At 41.5% G+C, this 18,199-nt stretch overlaps 1 protein-coding gene and 1 long non-coding RNA gene across 3 annotated transcripts in view; one reads left to right on the top strand and one right to left on the bottom strand.

Moving 5' to 3' along the window:
* RASGEF1A (RasGEF domain family member 1A) overlaps positions 1 to 18,199 on the bottom strand; it is a 304,991-nt gene that overhangs the window by 73,990 nt on the left and 212,802 nt on the right. The gene's annotated exons all lie outside the window — the stretch shown is intronic.
* LOC144588351 (uncharacterized) lies at positions 11,396 to 13,799 on the top strand. Its single transcript, XR_013543864.1, has 2 exons — positions 11,396 to 11,478; positions 13,585 to 13,799. It is a non-coding gene; the product is annotated as an uncharacterized LOC144588351 (long non-coding RNA).

Here is an 18,199-nt window from a genome sequence, read left to right as displayed (position 1 = left end):
GCACCTATCTCTAAACCACTGGAATTGCCATTTCACCATTTCCCTTTTCTTGTACAACACACTCACTGTCACCTAGTTAGAACTTACATGTGCCCTTAGTAGTGATTTAACCCTCTATTTCAAAGGTAATGCCTAAATAGAGCTGTTCAGAGGTTCTCATCTGACAGATGTGACTTCAATGACCCTTTAAAAGTACAATATATAGCAAACCCACATTTGTGCCAGATTAATTACCTAGTTAACTACCTAGTTACTGACAATATTATCTAGTTAATTAGTTAAATACTCTAACTACCATTACAGCATTTCCCTATTCCTATACCATGCACTAGCTATCACCTCATACTTGATTACAGCAGCATAAGGGAAAATATGGGATGCTGCTTGCATCTTATTTTTTCAACATCAAAAAAACTAAGATCATGGCCACTGGTCCCATCACCTCCTGGCAAATAGAAGGGGAAGATATGGAGGCAGTGACAGATTGTACTTTCTTGGGCTCCATGATCACTGCAGATGGTGACAGCAGCCACGAAATTAAAAGACACCTGCTCCTTGGGAGGAAAGCGATGACAAACCTTGACAGCATCTTAAAAAGCAGAGACATCACCTTGCCAACAAAAGTCCGCATGGTCAAAGCTATGGTTTTTCCAGTAGCAATGTATGGAAATGAGAGGTGGACTATTAAGAAGGCTGACCGCCAAAAATTGATGCTTTTGAATTGTGATGCTAGAGGAGACTCTTGAGAGTCTCCTGGACTGCAAAGAGAACAAATCTATCCCTTTTGAAAGAAATCAACCCTGAGTGCTTACTGAAAGGACAGATCCTGAAGATAAGGCTCCAATACTTTGGCCATCTCATGAAAAGAGGACTCCCTGGAAAAGACCCTGATGTTGGGAAAATGTGAGGGCAAGAGGACAAGGGGACGACAGAGGATGAGATGGCTGGACAGTGTATGCGAAGCAACCATCATGGATTTGACCCAACTCTGGGAGGCAGTGGAAGACAGGAGAGCCTGGTGTGCTCTGGTCCATGGGGTCATGAAGAGTCGGACATGACTAAATGACTAAACAACCATGACAATGGGATGCTGAAGTTGAGAAGATACATCAGGCAAGTACTGCATTTAGAAGGAGGGGTACATGTCCTGAATCCTGCAGTACTTTTCAATGTTCAAATTTACTCACTGCAGCCAGGGCTGTGTTACAGGCATAAAGGTTGTTTTAAACACACATGAACATACATCAACACACCAAGTTGAATTGGGGGAAAGGGAGGACTCATGGCTTATGATTTCTGTATTTGTAAAAAAAAAAAGTATGTGTGTATATGCTTTTTCTCGTTCACATTTTTTTTTTCATTTTCAGGTACAGTATACTATACCAAAAAGGTAAAGTACAGGCTCAGCTCACACTGCAAATAATAATGCTTACTTCTCAACACGATGGTTGCCAGAACTACATTATAAACATAATACTTTGAACACCTGAAATATGCTGCTGAAAGAGTAATTGTATTTTGCAGGTCTATTTTCAGGGATTTCCCCCCTTACCTATTGTAAAAGTTCATAACAAAAGTATGTTTGTTACCTTTAATAAGAGTCTTTGTTTTAGCTTCTAATGAGGAAAAAGGGTATTTGTATATCCACAATGACTAGTTCTCCTAGGTTTTCTCCTTCTGCAATCCTAGATAAGTAATCTATGTTACTGCTACCAGTAATAACTACACTCAGAAGAGACTGTGGATTTAAATACGGTATAACCACTAAGGAAAAAAACACCCCACACTCACATACCCTATGAAAGCTGGCACCAGCTCCTTGCCAGACAAGCCTCCATTTATTCTGCTTGTATCTTATTTTTAGCCACTAGCAAATAATTATGTAGGGAAGAACAAAGACCATGTGAATCACCATCAGTGAAACAAAATAAATCAATGCTTACCTTGTTTATTTATTTAAAATATTTTATCCTGTCTTTCTCCTAAAAAAGCATCTAAGGCAGCTAATTAACAACACAATGTTAAAATCCAACGACAGTAAATTATTCAAACATTACAAAACCATTAAATAAATATTATATTAAAAATGATGGATAAAAGCATTACCAAAACAGATTTAAAGGCAACCAAAATATACAAACCACCCTTTAAAGTCTCTCTTAGACTGTCAGTCATTAAGTCATGCTTCTCAAGTTATTTCCTTATGTCAAGTATCTGTCCTGCTGATTTTCCTGGAGTCATCCTGAACCCAACTTTTCGATCCATTCCTCTTACCAGCCTGCTGTGAACATCATGTTCTTGCTTTTGTTGTTGTTGTTGTTTTGTTTTACAGCAAACACAAGGAAGCAAGTAGGCAACTCTGAGCCAAGGAAGGGAGCCAAATGGCTTTTCTTCCTGGCATGTGTCCAGCCGATCTGGAGTCATTAGTGTGAGAAGGATATGCTCACCTTCTGAATTCTCTCAGCTTTTCCTGAGGCTTATTGCAGCCACGCTACTTACAAATTTCTTAGCTTCTCCCCTGTGGCTCTGATTGTGCACACAGTTTTATCCCTGTCAAATTAGATGTCACAAAATGACAATTTCTCCTGCTTACTACCACACTTGTTGATTTAGCAGCGCTGTCTTTTGTGTTTGTTTCTTTATCAAAAATATGCCACACACAAAAAATCTTGCGCTGTTTGGAGATGTTGGGAAGAAAAGTATTTGAAAATAATGGTTGAAACAATAAGCAAGAGTGTTCCTATGATCTGTTCACATAGGTGAAGGACCCATTTTAATGTTCTCTTTGTGCTCTTAAAGGTATCGAGGTGCAGACTGATCATGTATGCAACGTCCAAAAAAGAGCTCAGTAAAATGAGATTTCCCCCATTTGTAAACATCTCACCCAAATTAGTCATTCTGAGTTACGCCTATGGATCGGTCACACTGTCACATTATTTTGCTTAAAGATGTGGCTGATAGCTCAAAACTGAGGCATGCTAACTCTTCAGGGATTCTGCTGGAATATATGTACCTCTGTCATCAATATATAAGCAGTTGGTTTTTAAAAATTGATTCTCTGATTAAAATTTCTCACTGATCCTTCAAAATGGAAGTCTCTTTGATGGAAGTTTCAGGTAGTGTTTGATGCAATTCCAATCAGGTTTATTTGGTGAAAAGTCCCTCTGTGCTCAATGGAGATTACACCTAAATTAGTGTTTATGCAGTCCTCTGTAACCTTATGTAAAAGAAATGCCCTTAGATTCAAAGGAATGATTGACAGATTAGACCTGGCAGAGGATTGCACTACCTGAATTGGGAGTGTCACCATTGTTAAAGTTTTTGCTTGCCATTTTTGTTGGAACTTTGTGCTCCTTGCATTTTTAAGTTTAGGTTGAAGCTGCCCACTTATTTCATTTTTGTACTCTATATACTGAGTAGCCAATAAAGAGCCACAAGAAGCAAGGAGTCTGCCGTTGTAGCTACTGTAGGGTGAAAAGGGGTCTCCACAAATTGCCCCTTGGAGTGGCAATATCAATCAACAACATGATACATGTTAGGTCTGTATCAATTCACCCATAATGTTCAGCTGAACCTCAGGTTTGCAACACTATAAATGCGAACCATAGATGCATCTTATCATCATCATCTTAGAACTGCAGAACTGGAAAGGATCCTATAGATCATTGAGTCAACCCTCCGTCAATGAGGCACAGTGGGGAAATCAAACCCCCACTCTTTGGCTCCACATCCAAGGATCTAAGGCACTGAGCTATGATGTGAACTATAGCATAAGGAATGAAATACCAGAGGAAGGGGAAGGGGAAGGAGAAGAATGGAAGTAATTGATTTGAAACTATGCCCACTCATCCGACAGCAATGGAAACACCGTGTTCTGATCTGGCCTCTGCCAAACACCCTGCGCTAAGATGCTAGGCAATCCCAGAATCTGGGCATAGAAGTAAGAATACATTTGCATACTGCTTAGTTGGAGTCCTCTGCACTCCATGCTACACCATTCCCCAAAAGAAAAAAAAGACATGAAGTTGATTTTTTTAAATCTATATAGATTTGCTTTCTCTAGTTTTGCTGGTCATGGGGAGGATAAAGAGCTACATATATAAAGCACTTAAGTCTCACCCCACTTCTCTTGCTTTGGATTTCAGCTGGAATCACTAGCACACTTTTACACGTATGTCTGCCACAAGAAGCCATAGTCCTTTTCCATCAGATTTATGAGGTCATGTTGTTTTCCCAACTAACAAAACAGAAGAAATCACTTCACTTTCCAACTGTTAAAGCAGTATGACAATGGAACCAATGGTGAGCTGTCCAACACTGGAGGCACTCAAGAGAAAGTTAGACAGCCATCTGCCCAATATACTCTAAATTGGATTCCTGCATTATGGGGGTTGGACTTGATGGATTTTTTTAGACCCATTCCAAATCCATTATTCTATGATTTCAAGTGAGATATTGTGCGCTAGCTGGGGCTGTTTTTCTCTACGGCTCCAAGTTGGCTCCATATATCATTGTGTCATGTGGAAAGCAGGTCATAAGATATGCATTGTGTCCCCTTCTTAAAAACTAAGCAACCCCTTCAGCTTCCTCCTCTTCTTCCTTTTTAAAACCATCCCTGGTCAACAGCAAGAAGAATATCTTTGACATCTTGAGTGTAATGTGTAACAGCCTAGGTCATTTTAGTCTGAAATGGCTGATTTGGCCTATTTGGTGAAGTGTTTCAATTCTTAAAATTTGTCCCACATTTTAATTAACTCGCTTTACATTTTGATTGTGCTTTTCTTCCTTGACTTTATTCTTAACTGTCTTGAATCGTGTACTTTTTGGGAAAAATATAGCAGATCTCTAACTAAATACATTTCAGCCAGTCTTTCAAAACATGCAAAATGATGGGGGTATTCATATATGAATATCCCCAGGCAGCTGAATTTAACAAGGGTCTGGCCCCTGGGGATGGACTGTCTACTCATATATCTGGCGGTGGCCCCTCTCTTTTTTCCAATTGCTGCAGAGTGCCACTTGGCTAGCCACTCCACAGCCTTGCAGGGAGACTCGTCCTTTCTCCCTCCGCCAGGAGTGTCTAGAAGACTGGGAAGAAAACGGCGCTCAGGAGCGATTATAAGGATGAATGGGGTCAGTGGTGGCGGCAGACGTGTGAGTGGACAGTCTGGCCCCAGGGGCCAAACCCTCATTAACTCCAGCTGCGTAGGAATATTCAGATTCGTATATGAATACGAATGCTCCCATCTCTATTGATGAGTTTTATGTGTCATCAGCTTGGAACATACTTAGAGTGACCTTAATCATGTTTTCAAGGTAATTGAGATATTTAAGGAGTAGTTTTATCAGTTCCACTTCTCCAGTTAGTTTGCATGGCACAGTGGGGATTCAGAATCAAGACTTTTGGATCCTAGTCTAGCACTATTTCCTACATGACACTAACCCATACATTTTTATTACCTTTCCTCAAAAACTGTGCAAAGCATTTGGTTAAATCTAAAACAAGGAAATGCTTTTCTCAGTGCATTGCTGATAACATGAGACACTTTGAAAACCATACTAGAACATAAAACACAGCACACGACATTTACCTTGATATGATATGATAAAATTTTATTACGGTCAAAAGACCAGCCACAAATAAAACACCAACATGTATAAATATACAGAAGTATACAATACTATTGGGATCAAATGCAAAGCAATAATCAGTTCTGAGGTTGACATTTACCAGAAGAGCCAGGTCTTTTTGGACACTGCTCTGTCTCGTCTTTAAATTTAGGGTTTACTATAACTGCTCTAAAGTCAGGAAAGCAATCCAGAGAGAAGGCGTGCAATTAGACCATCTGCCAAATGCCCAGTAGCCATGATATGTAAATCGAAAAGTTAAATTGATTCCGCTCCAGCAAACAACAATTTTGAAGCTTAGACCAAGGAAAGCAATCGTATTCTGTGGCTTTAATTATACAGTGAGCAACATCTCCCTGATGGACTTGAGGCCTCTGTCCAACACCATCATCTGGAGGCAGTTGTTTTGTGTGTTGAGATGCTAGCAGCAGTTTATGCATCCAATCTTGCCACCTCAAGATACAAACTATAAAATCCCTGTCTTCACATCTTAATTATGATGTTGCTTGTAACAGACTTTGGCAGATTCCCAAATTGGTACTAAGGAAAAAGACACACATTGCAGTTCCATATATTTTCAAGGTGCTTTCAGGAAGGTACTGGAAATGTCTGTGGGTCCTTTTGTCCAGTTCCTCCTCAATTATAAAGCTTCCAGGGTTTATCTGAGGTAATTGTCAGGCTGACCAACTGGACAAAGTTGATGAGAGATGAAATGATCTGATGGATACTACCTTGAGTTCTTTGATGAAAGATGCAAACTATTTGGAAGACCCCATTTCCCTTTACACATCTACCAGGTTTTTAAAATTATCAGGGGGAAATCTTTTAGTTTACCCCACCACCCTCAAAGGTGCATTTAGTGACGATACTAGAGAGGGTCTTCTCTGTTGCTGCTCCCAAGCTGCAAAACTACCTCCCAGGATAGAACAGGCTGTCCTGTAACAGGCAAGCAAAGACTTTTCTCTTCAGGCAATATTTTTTTCTCAGTGACTGGCTGTCTGAGGGTTGTGGTAGTTTTTGTCTGCTTTGTTTTGCCTGTTTTTTCTCCTCCCCTTCCAATTTTTATATTGTTTGTTTTGAATATTGTAGACTGCCTTGGATCCTCTTGAGAAGAAAGTCAAGGTATAAATATTGCTTCATTCATTCATAAATAAATAAATAAATAAATAAATAAATAAATAAATAAATAAATAAATAAATAAATAATATGAGGTCTGTGTAAGAGTACAAAATGTCAAAGCAAGAGGAAGAGCATATTTCTGTGTACCTTTGCCCTGGCTCCAAGACCATGATTTCTATGTTGGTATGGTAACAATCCTGTATGCACTACCACTGGGTTCCAGTGGGAGGAAGGAGTTTTTTCACAAACTAAGGTGACTATCATCTACCACTAGCTTATTAGCAAAGTCCTTTCATCCCAAGTCTGAGGCAAGTCCCTGCCCGCTTTTCCTGTTTGTTTCCAGTTGCTTTGTTTGCTCTCTCTGCTTCCTGACCTTCAGAACATGCAGTTGAATGGATTTCCCCCTCTTCCAAATGATTGAGAGATCCACCCCCATTTTTATCCTTTGATTCTTCTGATTGTAACTGGAGATCAATGGTAAGTGAAGATGTTTTTCCCCTTTTCTACTTAAGCTACTTGTAGAATGATTTCATATGCAAAGTTTAGTCTAGTTTCACTGTGAAAACAAGGGCTGGGTGGGAGCTGGAAATTTCATTTCCCCTGTGCTACAGCTGTTTGTTTGTTTTTTTAAAAAACTTTATGCGCTGCTAAATAAAAAGGAATTAACAAACAATTGCCTTCAGTAACCTAGATATCTGAAACTTGGCTAGCAAAACAGATCCTGAGGGCGTGCACTTTGGCATTATTTTGTTTTCAGAAAAGGATTAATTAATTAGCCTGCAGTAAAACATTGAACGCTAGCTGGCAAGCACTATACTCTTCAAGGCTAAGAAGGCTCCTCAAAAGAAGTGGTTTTCTTAAGAGCAGGACCACTTCAGCTTTGGTACAAAAAAACTGTGATTGGTTTGGGGTGAAGCCAGTAGAGCCAGCTATTTAAAATGTTCACTTCTGACCTATCTCATTGTTGGAACAATGTAAGGGCCATGTCTGTGCAATCTAGCTACCCGGGAAGCCTTGTCTGCTCCTGTCTCCAGGTATGGTTTTCCGTGTCTGTCTCTATATGCATAGATAACAATTGCAAATGCTTGCTGTTATAATTATATGTGAGGATAGGACAGTGAGGGCAGGGGAAAACTTAATGAGCAAGAGAGGTGAGGGAAAGAAAACATGCAGAAGATAGAATCACTTCACAGTTATAGATTGTTGGTTTTATCTGAATTTTAGCATGGTACCTGTTTATGCCATTAACTGGCTGGTATTCCCTCATTTTATTATAAAAAGTCTAAAGATTTATCACTACAGTGGTAAATCAGTTTCAAACCATTATTAATGTCATGGATCAACCTTAAGGAATGCTGAGATATGTCGTTCAGTGAGGTACTTAGAAGGTACCAAGTACTTTGAGAAGAGAGGGATGGAAGATAAAATTAGTTTAATTCGACAATGTAGACTAATATTAAGAGTATCTTGTTAATTGTAGTTCAAGGAAGTGTATAAGAGTTTTTCAGCAGAGGGTTTCAAGTGTCTCACCAAACAATAAATCCAGAATTCCTGTGTGTGGCAGAGTCAAAGAGGATTCTCTGCCTGGGCTGACCCCACACACCCCCATGCAGCAAGAGAGGGGTTCTGGCAGCAAAAGAGAATCAGAAGAAATGGCAGGGTCTGGCTTGTCATCAGTGGCTGCAAGATCAGACCTCCTGAGGCCTCCAAACCTGAGTTGGATTGGGAGAGGATCTGCCCACTAGTAACAGGAGTCAACAATTAATAAGGCATCTCCATGGCCAGGTCCCCCTTTCCCTCACTGTGCTGCCATTGCCACAGCTGGAACGGGCCAGAAGCTCAGGTGAAACAAGTGGTGCCATAGCAGTGGCAGCAACAACTTTTCAATCCTGCTGCCATCTTGGGTGTCAGTGTTCCCAGTGTGGAGGCTCCTTCAGCTACGGGATGTGCTCCTGACAGCCAAGGTGAACAACACTTGGGGAATGCCACTGGGATGACCCTCTTCTGAATCCTAGAGCCCATGGACATGGCAAAAAGGGTGAAGTGATCCACTCCTGGACCCACTGTCCCTAAAGAATGACTGGACATTTATATGAACCACAGACACAGGAAGAAGGAGAATTAGACTGTATAAGCCAATTCCAGGCCAAAAAAAAAAAAAACATGTGCCAGTTGCACCCAGATCATGTGATGGCTCCATATGTCACTTCCTCAAGAACGTTTTCACACACCCCTGCTTATGGAAGGAATCAAGACCTTATATACTTTGGATGGAGCCACTACAATATAAGTGGCATAAAACAGTATTGCTGCATTGTGCAGACATACTGTATCTCAAGACTCTAACCTTTGTGAAAACTGGTAGGTGAAGCAAAATATGTCCTGTAGTCATTTTGCCTGATGGATTTGCAGGAAACAAACCTGTCACTGACTTTCAGTATATTCAGCCAGTAACTGAAGTCAGAATTGTAATGGACACCACCCTTGGGGGCACTGAAGATTCAGAAGAGCTATCTATGAACTACATAGGCTGCAGTCTTTTCCTTCCTTCCTTCCTTCCTTCCTTCCTTCCTTCCTTCCTTCCTTCCTTCCTTCCTTCCTTCCTTCCTTCCTTCCTTCCTTCCAAATATTTTCATCCCACCTTTCTCCTTAAAAAGGACCCAAGCCAGCTTAAATCAATAAAATACAATATTTAAAAACAGAAGCATAAAAATACTATAAAAGAAAGAAACAAATGCAACACTAAAACAGTCAGCAAAATAAACACCAGAAACACACTCAAAGGATTAAATTGTATTTACTTTTGGGTAGGCAAGTAGAGCAGTGGTTCTTAACCTTTGTTACTCAGATGTTTTTGAACTGCAACTCCCAGAAACCCCAGCCAGCACAGTTGGTGGTGAAGGCTTCTGGGAGTTGCAGTCCAAAACTCCTGAGTAACCCAAGGTTAAGAACCAGTGAAGTAGAGGACACAAAGCCTACCTTAGTTTGAGAACTGTTATAGCATCCCCAGGAGGTTAAATAGCTCACTTACTTTGGTGTCTGTCTGAGGAGCAGAGGATCGGAGTTTGATTCCCCATGTGCCTCCTGGGAAAACGGCCAGCCTATGTGACTTTGGGCAAGCTGCACAGTCCCAAGATGCCTCCAGAAGAAGGGAATGGCTAACTACCTCTGAGTACTCCCCACCTAGAAAACCCTGGGAAGGTTTGCCATATGTCAGAATTGACTTGAGAGCACGTGCTTACCATTATTTTTAAAATATTTATAGTACAGTGGGGTCTTGACTTAAGAACGGCTTGAGTTAAGAACATTTTGACTTAAGAACCACTCTCATAGGAAAATATTGACTTGACTTACATACTTAGATTTGAGTTAAGAACTGAAAAAAACCACGTGGGAGGCAGGAAAAGTGCAAAATTTGAACTTTCAGTTAACTGTTGGCCAGTGAAAAGGGTGCCTGTCTGCTTCCTCACTCCTCCCAGCGTTTAAAGAGTGGATTGGGAGACAGGCTTCGGACTGCCTGGTACTGTACTGCCTGGACTGTATTTTCCCTGCCTTCCCTGAACCTTTCTTGACCTAAGAAAAAAAGAAACAAAATATCCCCCTCTAGTGGTCGAAGGCGGAATAGCAGCTTCCCATTAGTTTCTATGGACGGAAAAGAGCAGATACGGATCAAACGGTTTTCAATGCATTCCTATGGGAAATGCAGATTTGACCTGAGAACTTTTTGACTTGAGAACCGCCTTCCAATACGGATTAAGTTCTCAAGTCAAGACCCCACTGTAATCCTAACCCTGAACCATCAAAACATAACTGTTCCCATTTTACAGCTGTTCCCATTCTACAGCTTGAGCAGAGTACTGTGGGCTCATTTTAGCTATCTCAAACAGGATTCCATACTTTGTGGAATTCATATTCCTGAGAAATGTGGAACACCTGCACTGCCTACAGCCATTAAAGGCTCAGGAGGAGATAATGTGGTAGAGAAAAGCAGTGACGGGAATACACAAAGCCCTTTGCAAAATCATACACATGCAAAGGCCAGGATTCCGCTGAATCATCTGTGGATGGAACAGAAGTGGTGAGGGGCCAGTCTCACAGTGGGGCATGCAAATGGCCCCTTGACAAATGGCTGCTGCCACAATGGCTGTTCCAGGCGTGGGCTGTCCAAAAGGACACTGCCCCCCCCAAAAAATCTAGGAACACCCAACCATCTGGTTTGAACCTATAAGACAACTAAGAGAAGAAGAGTACTTCTGAATGGCCAATGAGAGGTGACCATGTGCTGGTTAGGCCTTTCATAGCCTATGCTATAAAGAGAAAAAGACCAAGTATCTGAGGTTGGAGGTGGGGAGCACCTGTCTGGGAACAGTTACTTAACCCATGCAAAGAGTAGACAAGCTGGATGAACCCTGGGCCACAGAAGAGTGATGGGAGAAAAGAAGAGAGATTGTGCTGGGTAGAATAGGGTAGGACCACGGGTTTTGAGCCCAGGCAAACCTAGATATTTTTACTGGTGTAAAATAAAGCCAGCATGGGCACAATAATAAGGAAAGCAAGCTGTGCTTCCATGCTTGGCACTCCATGTTGTCTATGGTTTCCATGGTGACTGATTAGGCTGCCTGGTGACTAACAGCACAAAATGCAGTAGAAAGTAGTGCTGCTGATTGCAAGATTTCCAGGAATCCATGACTCTCATTCCTATGTGTGTGCTGCGTTTGAGTTGTTTTGAGGTAAGGCATGAATACAACCATAGCCATCTCTATCCACTTATCAATTCCTGCTTACTTTGAGTTTGAAATAATTCTTGCCATTAGAATGAAAACATCCTTTATTTTCCTAGATTAGGTTTCAGCATAAAGATGCAGTCTGAAAAAAATCACAACCTAATTTCCCCCTTTCTGTTTGATTATATATCATGAAAAGGGGTGTAATGACTAATAAAAAAAGTTTTCCTATGGCTGTGATCCTTAATATTCTTACCTGGAAGAAATCTGTGGGATTAAAACTCTGTCTGATCTTAAAGGTACCTTGCTTTTGTAGCCTGCTTTGGCCAAATCCGGTGCTGAGCATGAATTCTTGTCTGTTATATATCCCCCTCAGTTTTGTAGGAACTTTACTTTTCCCCCTTGAGCTGTCCTCAGACTTCTAATTTTTCAATTTCTCCCAGTCTTCTCAACTATACTTACTGGGAAAAACAAACCTAACTGGGATAGCAAAAATCACTGAGGAGGATGAGTGAGTTTTTAGACAGAGTAAGAAGCAAGATCTTTCTCAACTGATGTCGAGCCAAGCCGTATGCTTGAACAACTCCATGCAACAGGTTCATGAAGTGAAATTTATTTTAGACAAGCATGTATGTTTCTGTTTTGTAAGAGAGGAAGGATAAGTTTGTCTTTATTGTCAAGTTCGAGGATTGTAGAAACAGAGCAATCTTTATTTACATCTCTTCCTTTTGTCTATATCCTTAAGTGTCTATAGTACATGAATGTTTCTCTGCATTGGAGAGGAGCAGTATTTCAAATATTTGCTGGAGCTGAGAAATAACAGTCTGATTTTTTTTTAACTGCAGGAGAAGGGTTGGTAATACATATTGAAATTTTTATACCTTGTCTTTCAGCTACAAAGGGGACACTTTTGAAATTACCTAACAGGGCTTGGAAACCAGATTTGATAGATCCTGGTCTGGTCCTGAATAAATTCATTTCAGTTTCCTGCTCTCACAGCTGACCTATGCTTCTTACATCTCCCATGCATGTGGGCCAGAGCTGGTCTCACTACTAGCCCAATTAAGGAAGTAGAGATGGGATATTCATATTTTTCTCCCAGAGGAGGTGAATATGAATATTGCCACCAAAGGGGGCCAAGCCTATTGGACCCTCCCCACAGAACTGGGCCGTCCATTTACCGCTTGTGGTGCAGAGGCAGGACATCAAGTCTCAGCATTGAGTGGTCAGCAGTGAAGGGAGGTGGGGAAGTCCCAGCTGGGCTACTTCCACAACTGACAGGGTGTGAATGATGGCCATGTGGACTGAGCCACAAGCTGTAGATGGACGGGCTGGTTCTGGGGGAGGGACCAATCAGCCCAGTAACCTATGATGGTGATATTGATCTTCATATGTGAATATCCCATCTCTAATTGAGAATAAAAAACCTGCCAGCACAAGACAGCCTTAGTTGCTCCCTCAATCTGCTCCACATTCTCTGAGAGGTAGGATGCCTTTCTCAAGAACACTTGGCTCCTAGGGGTCTTCTTAGCCAAGACATTATGGGCAGGTGGAAAAAATTAATCTGAACACTGAGGCTAGTATTACTACAATGTAAGTCTGGAAAAGAGAAAAGGGTGCCTATATATGCGTGGAGGGTTCAGACCCGGAAACTGTGGATCCTAGCGACTTGTGTTTTTCTCTTTTTATGCTCCTTTGATATTAAACATTATGAATACAGTCAAAGCCATGCTGGATCAGATCAAATTCCTTCCGGATCTCACGTTTGGTTCCCACCATGGCAAACCAGTTGTCTGTGAGAAGCCCCCAAGCGGGATAGGAGTGCAACAGAACCTGTCTGTTTAATGGTTCCCAGCAGCTCATAGCCATTGACAAACGCCTATTTGACTGCATTCAGCGTTCAGTGAGGCATCTGAAAATCTTCCCCTCATCTCCTTTTTGTCATATCTAAATGGGCTGGGTTGTTAGGTTAGGAGAGAAATGTCTCTCTCCTCTCCTCCTCCCCTCACCAACCCACTCTAAATTTTTTTTTCCTAAAAGGTCTGAACAGGAAAGGCCAATCGGAAGTGTGATTGCCATGAGCGTTTGTCTTACGTTTTTGTTATTCTGCAGGTTCACAGGTCAAGGGCTGGGGCATTAATCAGAGAGCACCAGAGAGGAGAGAGAGATGCTAAGTGTGCCTGAAATATGAGCCCGCTGTCATGGGAACAGGAGATGAAAGAGAACCGTTTTTGAAGGAACAGCATTTACTAACAAGGAAGGGTGGCTGAAATGTGCGCTGTTTAAACATATGAATTAAAATGATTCTTAATAAATTTAAAAAGAAACCAGGGCCCGTCTCTTCAACCAGTGTGTACACTTTAAAAGAGTACAAAGTAGCAATACGATGCTGGAGATTTAAATTAAACCAAAAGCAAGAAGTAGCAACCAAACTCTGCTACACGAAAATTAACATTGTATCTCTTATAATTGATTTTACCATATACCTCCCACGTATAAACAAACAAATGCTACACCTGGTGAAGGTAGACTGACATGTAACTACAGTATTGCCTTCTATGCCCTAGTCCCTCTCTGTGCTATACTTAGGTACAATGAAGTGACAGAAAGCTGCTTTCCACAGGGGAAGTTGAAAATGTAGTGTTCCTGTCTTGCCTGAAATCCGTGCAGTAGCCAAGCCTTCTCTAACGACGTCTCAGTTCTGTCTAGCTCAGCCACCCTGACATGCAGTCATGTGAAACAAAAAGTTACACCCTCTTTGAATTCTATGGTTTTTCATATCAGGACATAATAAAAATCATCTGGCCCTTAGCAGGTCTGAAAATAAGGTAATAACAGCCTCAGATGAACAACAACACATGATCTATTACTCCATGCCATTATTTATTTAACAAAAATTAAGCCAAAATGGAGAAGACATGTGTGGAAAACTAAGTACAGTACACTCTTACTTCTTCTGTAGGTATTAAGAGGCTTAGCAGCCAGGTGCTGCTAGCAAAATACCCTTGAGTAAACTGGTAATCAGCGATGGTGACCACCTCTGTAAAAGCTGATGTTTTAGCAGTTTGCTGCTCTGGAGCATTCAAGTGTGTGTTAATACTATGCCAAGGAGGAAACACATCAGCAATGATTGTAGAGAAGCAATTGTTGCTACCCATCGATCTGGAAAGAATTATAAGGCCATTTCCGAACAACTTAAAGTCCATCATCCTACAGGGAGGAAGATTATTCAGAAGTGGAAAACATTCAAGGCAGTTGCCAATCTTCCCAGGAGCGGATATCCCAGCAAACTCACTCCAAGGTCAGAGAAAAGAATCAAGGTATGGCAATAGCCCAGTCAAAGTCCAGACTTCAACCTGATTGAAATGCTGTGGTGGGCACTTACAAGAGCTGTGCAGAAACAAATGGCCACAAACCTCAATGCACTGAAGCAACGCTCTAAAGAATAGGGGCCAAGATTCCTCCACAACAATGTGAGAGATTGATCAAATCATTCAGAAAATGATTACTTCAAATTACTGCTGCTAAAGCTGGTTCTACAAGCTATTGAATCATACAGTGTACAGTGGTGCCTCAAATAGCAAGGTTAATCCGTTCCGGATTAACCTTCGCTATGTGAAAACTTCGTTAAACGGAAAGTAAAAAGCCATTGGAACGCATTAAATGATGTTTAATGCGTTCCAAATCGGCTGAAAACTCACCGTTTAGCGAAGTCTTCCCATAGCCGGCAGCCATTTTCGCGCCCTCGGTAAGCGAGGGGAGGGCGCGAAAACGCTGCGCACAGCCATTTCGGCTGTTCTGGCGGCCATTTTGGACCCACCGAACAGCTGATCCGTGGGGCGCAAAGCGAAGGTCGGTAAGCGAAATGCTTACCGACCTTCGCTATGCGAGTTTCGCCCATTGGGGCCGTCGGTAGCAACAATTGCTTCTCTATGCAATTTCGTCATTATACGGTGCGCTCGTTAAGTGAGGCACCACTGTACTTAGTTTTTCACACATAGCTTCTCCATTTTGGCTTTATTTTTGTAAAATAAATCATGAGACCGTTTAATATATGTCATGTATTGCTTATCTGAGGTTGTATTTACCTAATTTTCAGACCTACTAAGGACCAGAAGATTTTTATTATGTCCCGATACGTAAAAACATAGAATTCAAAGAGGGTGTACTTTCTTTTTCACACGACTGGTACAACTGTAGTGTTCTTAACTTTCAATGTTTCAGATATTTGGGACTCAGGAACTCAACCTATCATGGCATATAGTGAGGGACAGCAGTGGGGAGCTTGTACTTTCAAATTATAGAGAGGAAAATAGTAGATTGGTTCTAATTGGTGGAAACCATATGAGGAAAAGATGAGGGAAAACATCTACAAAACTGTACTCCAATATAGCCTGCCATTCTCTATTGCTCTCAATTAAAGGAAGATGCTTTAGATGCTATTAGAGTTGCTAAAATTCTTTTCAAAATCGAGCACCAAGGCTCCAGTCCTGTACAAGCCCGTTTCAGAGTAGGCTGACCTCTGCCACCTCCCCTTTGGGACTTGAATGAGAAGGTCAAGACCTGATTTGCCCTGTGTCCTTTTGGAGGTCCTCCAGTCCCATCTGTGTCCAAGACTATGCTGGTAGACTTTACTGGATCGCCATAAAAATTCCCATTCCCACGAATGGGAAAAGGTAAATAGCTATGGGCTGGGGTATGGGAGACAGGCTCTAATACCTTAAAGTGAAGTTCTGACCTATGCACTCAAAACTCATAAAAGAAAACAGCCACTCATCTGCATGCATGTATGTACGAAAGAAAGAAAATTTGAGACTGTGAAGCCCAGACAACATGCTATACCAACAAAAGTCCCTTGCTTCAGACTGCAGCTGAGCCAGATATTATAAAGAGTGGCTGCTATGGCTGGGGATCTCAGTCAGAGACCCTCTCCAGCATCTCGGTGATTAGTGTTTGCAGGAGAGGTCCTAGGCTTCTCTGGGGAAGGGGAGCCATCAGTGTCCTCCTCCTCTGGTGCTAGATCAGCATCTTCCTTATAATGTGCTGATACATTCAACTTCCTTTCTCCCTCTTTTAATCATGTCACATCTTTTTATTTTAATGTTTCTAACCCCACAACCATAGGATTTAACATGAAGGGCTGATGATGCTGGACTCTTTGTTCCATCCCATGGTCACCATGGAGATGCACAAATAGCTCTGATTCAGTTAGCATTTCAGCATGCTGCCAAATACATCGCATACCTGCTTTAAAGCAAGTCTTGCTGAATCCATGTGACTTATTTCTGAATAAGCATGGATGGGATCCCACCTTAGGGCTGCACTCATTTTTGTGACAGTCGGCCCTATTGGTTTGGAAAGATCTTATTTTTGAACAGCTCTGTACAAGATTGCATTGTCAATTGATTCATCAGCCAGTTCTTTCACAAAAAACACGAAGACTCTTTCGGTCGTTTTTGTTACTATCAGTGGATGAAGATACATTCTTAAATTATTTGCTGATAGCTTTCGCAAGAAGGCATCAGATTCTGCTATACTCTGCTTATTTCTCCAATTTGTCTGCTGCTTGTTCAGTTTGTCTTGTACATTTGGCCACAGGGGAAGTTATTATAGCTGCCTAATACAGTCTTCCAGTCTATGAGACATATCAACAAGTTCCAAAAGAGGAAACGTGTTCCATTTTTAGAGGCTAGTCTTGAAAATCATCCAAGTTATATCTTCTCTGCTCATGCACTCTTTGCTTCCCTTGGAAGGCGATTCAAAAGAAATGGTGTCAGCAGTGGGGTGGGGAATATATATTTTTAAAGAATTATTAAAGCGAAGGCTTTTATACAATAAGGGTATCCAGTGCAGTGTAGTGGACAGAGCGATGGACTAGGATTCTAGAGACTATGGTTCAAATCAGCCAAGAAAACTCACTGGGGGAATGGAACTAGTAAAATTATTCCTTACTTATCTCACTTAGCTTGAAAGCCCGCTGAGGGGTAGCTATAAATCAGTTCCAACTTGATGGCATATAACTAACTCATACAATATTCATAACTGGCTTTCCCCACTGAAATGAGACGTAAAATTCAGTGAGCTTGAGCTAATGGGGTTCCACCACGACCAGACCCAAAGGAACTGGAAATGATTGCTGTGGGTGCACAGAGGAGGAGGAGGGCTGCGTGGAGGGGGGAGGAGTTCCATGCCCTTGTGCCCCTGCTCACCTTAGAGGGAACCTTGGTCACTGCAAAAGAGCAAGAAAGTGAGTGCAAGCTTGGTTGAAATGGATCCCCCCAATCAATGCCTGTATTTGTTTTCCAGTACAGCCCTTCTTATAGGGCTGACTTACGACAGAAGTGGGTAACTGTGGCTCTCCAGAAGTTTTTGGACTGCTACTTCAGCAACCCCTCCCCATTTACTCTGCTGGTTGAAGTTCATGTGAGTGATAGAAAACATTTCAAGGGCCACAGGTGCCTTCCCTAATCTTTGAAAATTTGTTGAAGAAGAACCTTGAGTGTACCTTTGTTTTTCTCTTTTTCCTTAGCTGAGGGCTCGGGCACGCCGCTGATCTGTAACGATTTCAGCTTCAATATATTTTAAATTGATTTGCAGTCACACAGTTTTCGTATTGCTATGCGTGTCCACTTTGAAAATTATTGCTCTGATATAAAGTAGGGGCTTAAAACTGCTTCAGGAAACGAATGTGAGATTTTAAACGGTTTAATTAACCAGCATGTTTGCA

Source organism: Pogona vitticeps, chromosome 3 (genome assembly GCF_051106095.1).
Source record: "Pogona vitticeps strain Pit_001003342236 chromosome 3, PviZW2.1, whole genome shotgun sequence".
Classification (NCBI taxonomy): Eukaryota; Metazoa; Chordata; class Lepidosauria; order Squamata; family Agamidae; genus Pogona; species Pogona vitticeps.
Note: the sequence above shows the minus strand (reverse complement) of the source record. Positions and strands in the feature narration are given on the sequence as shown.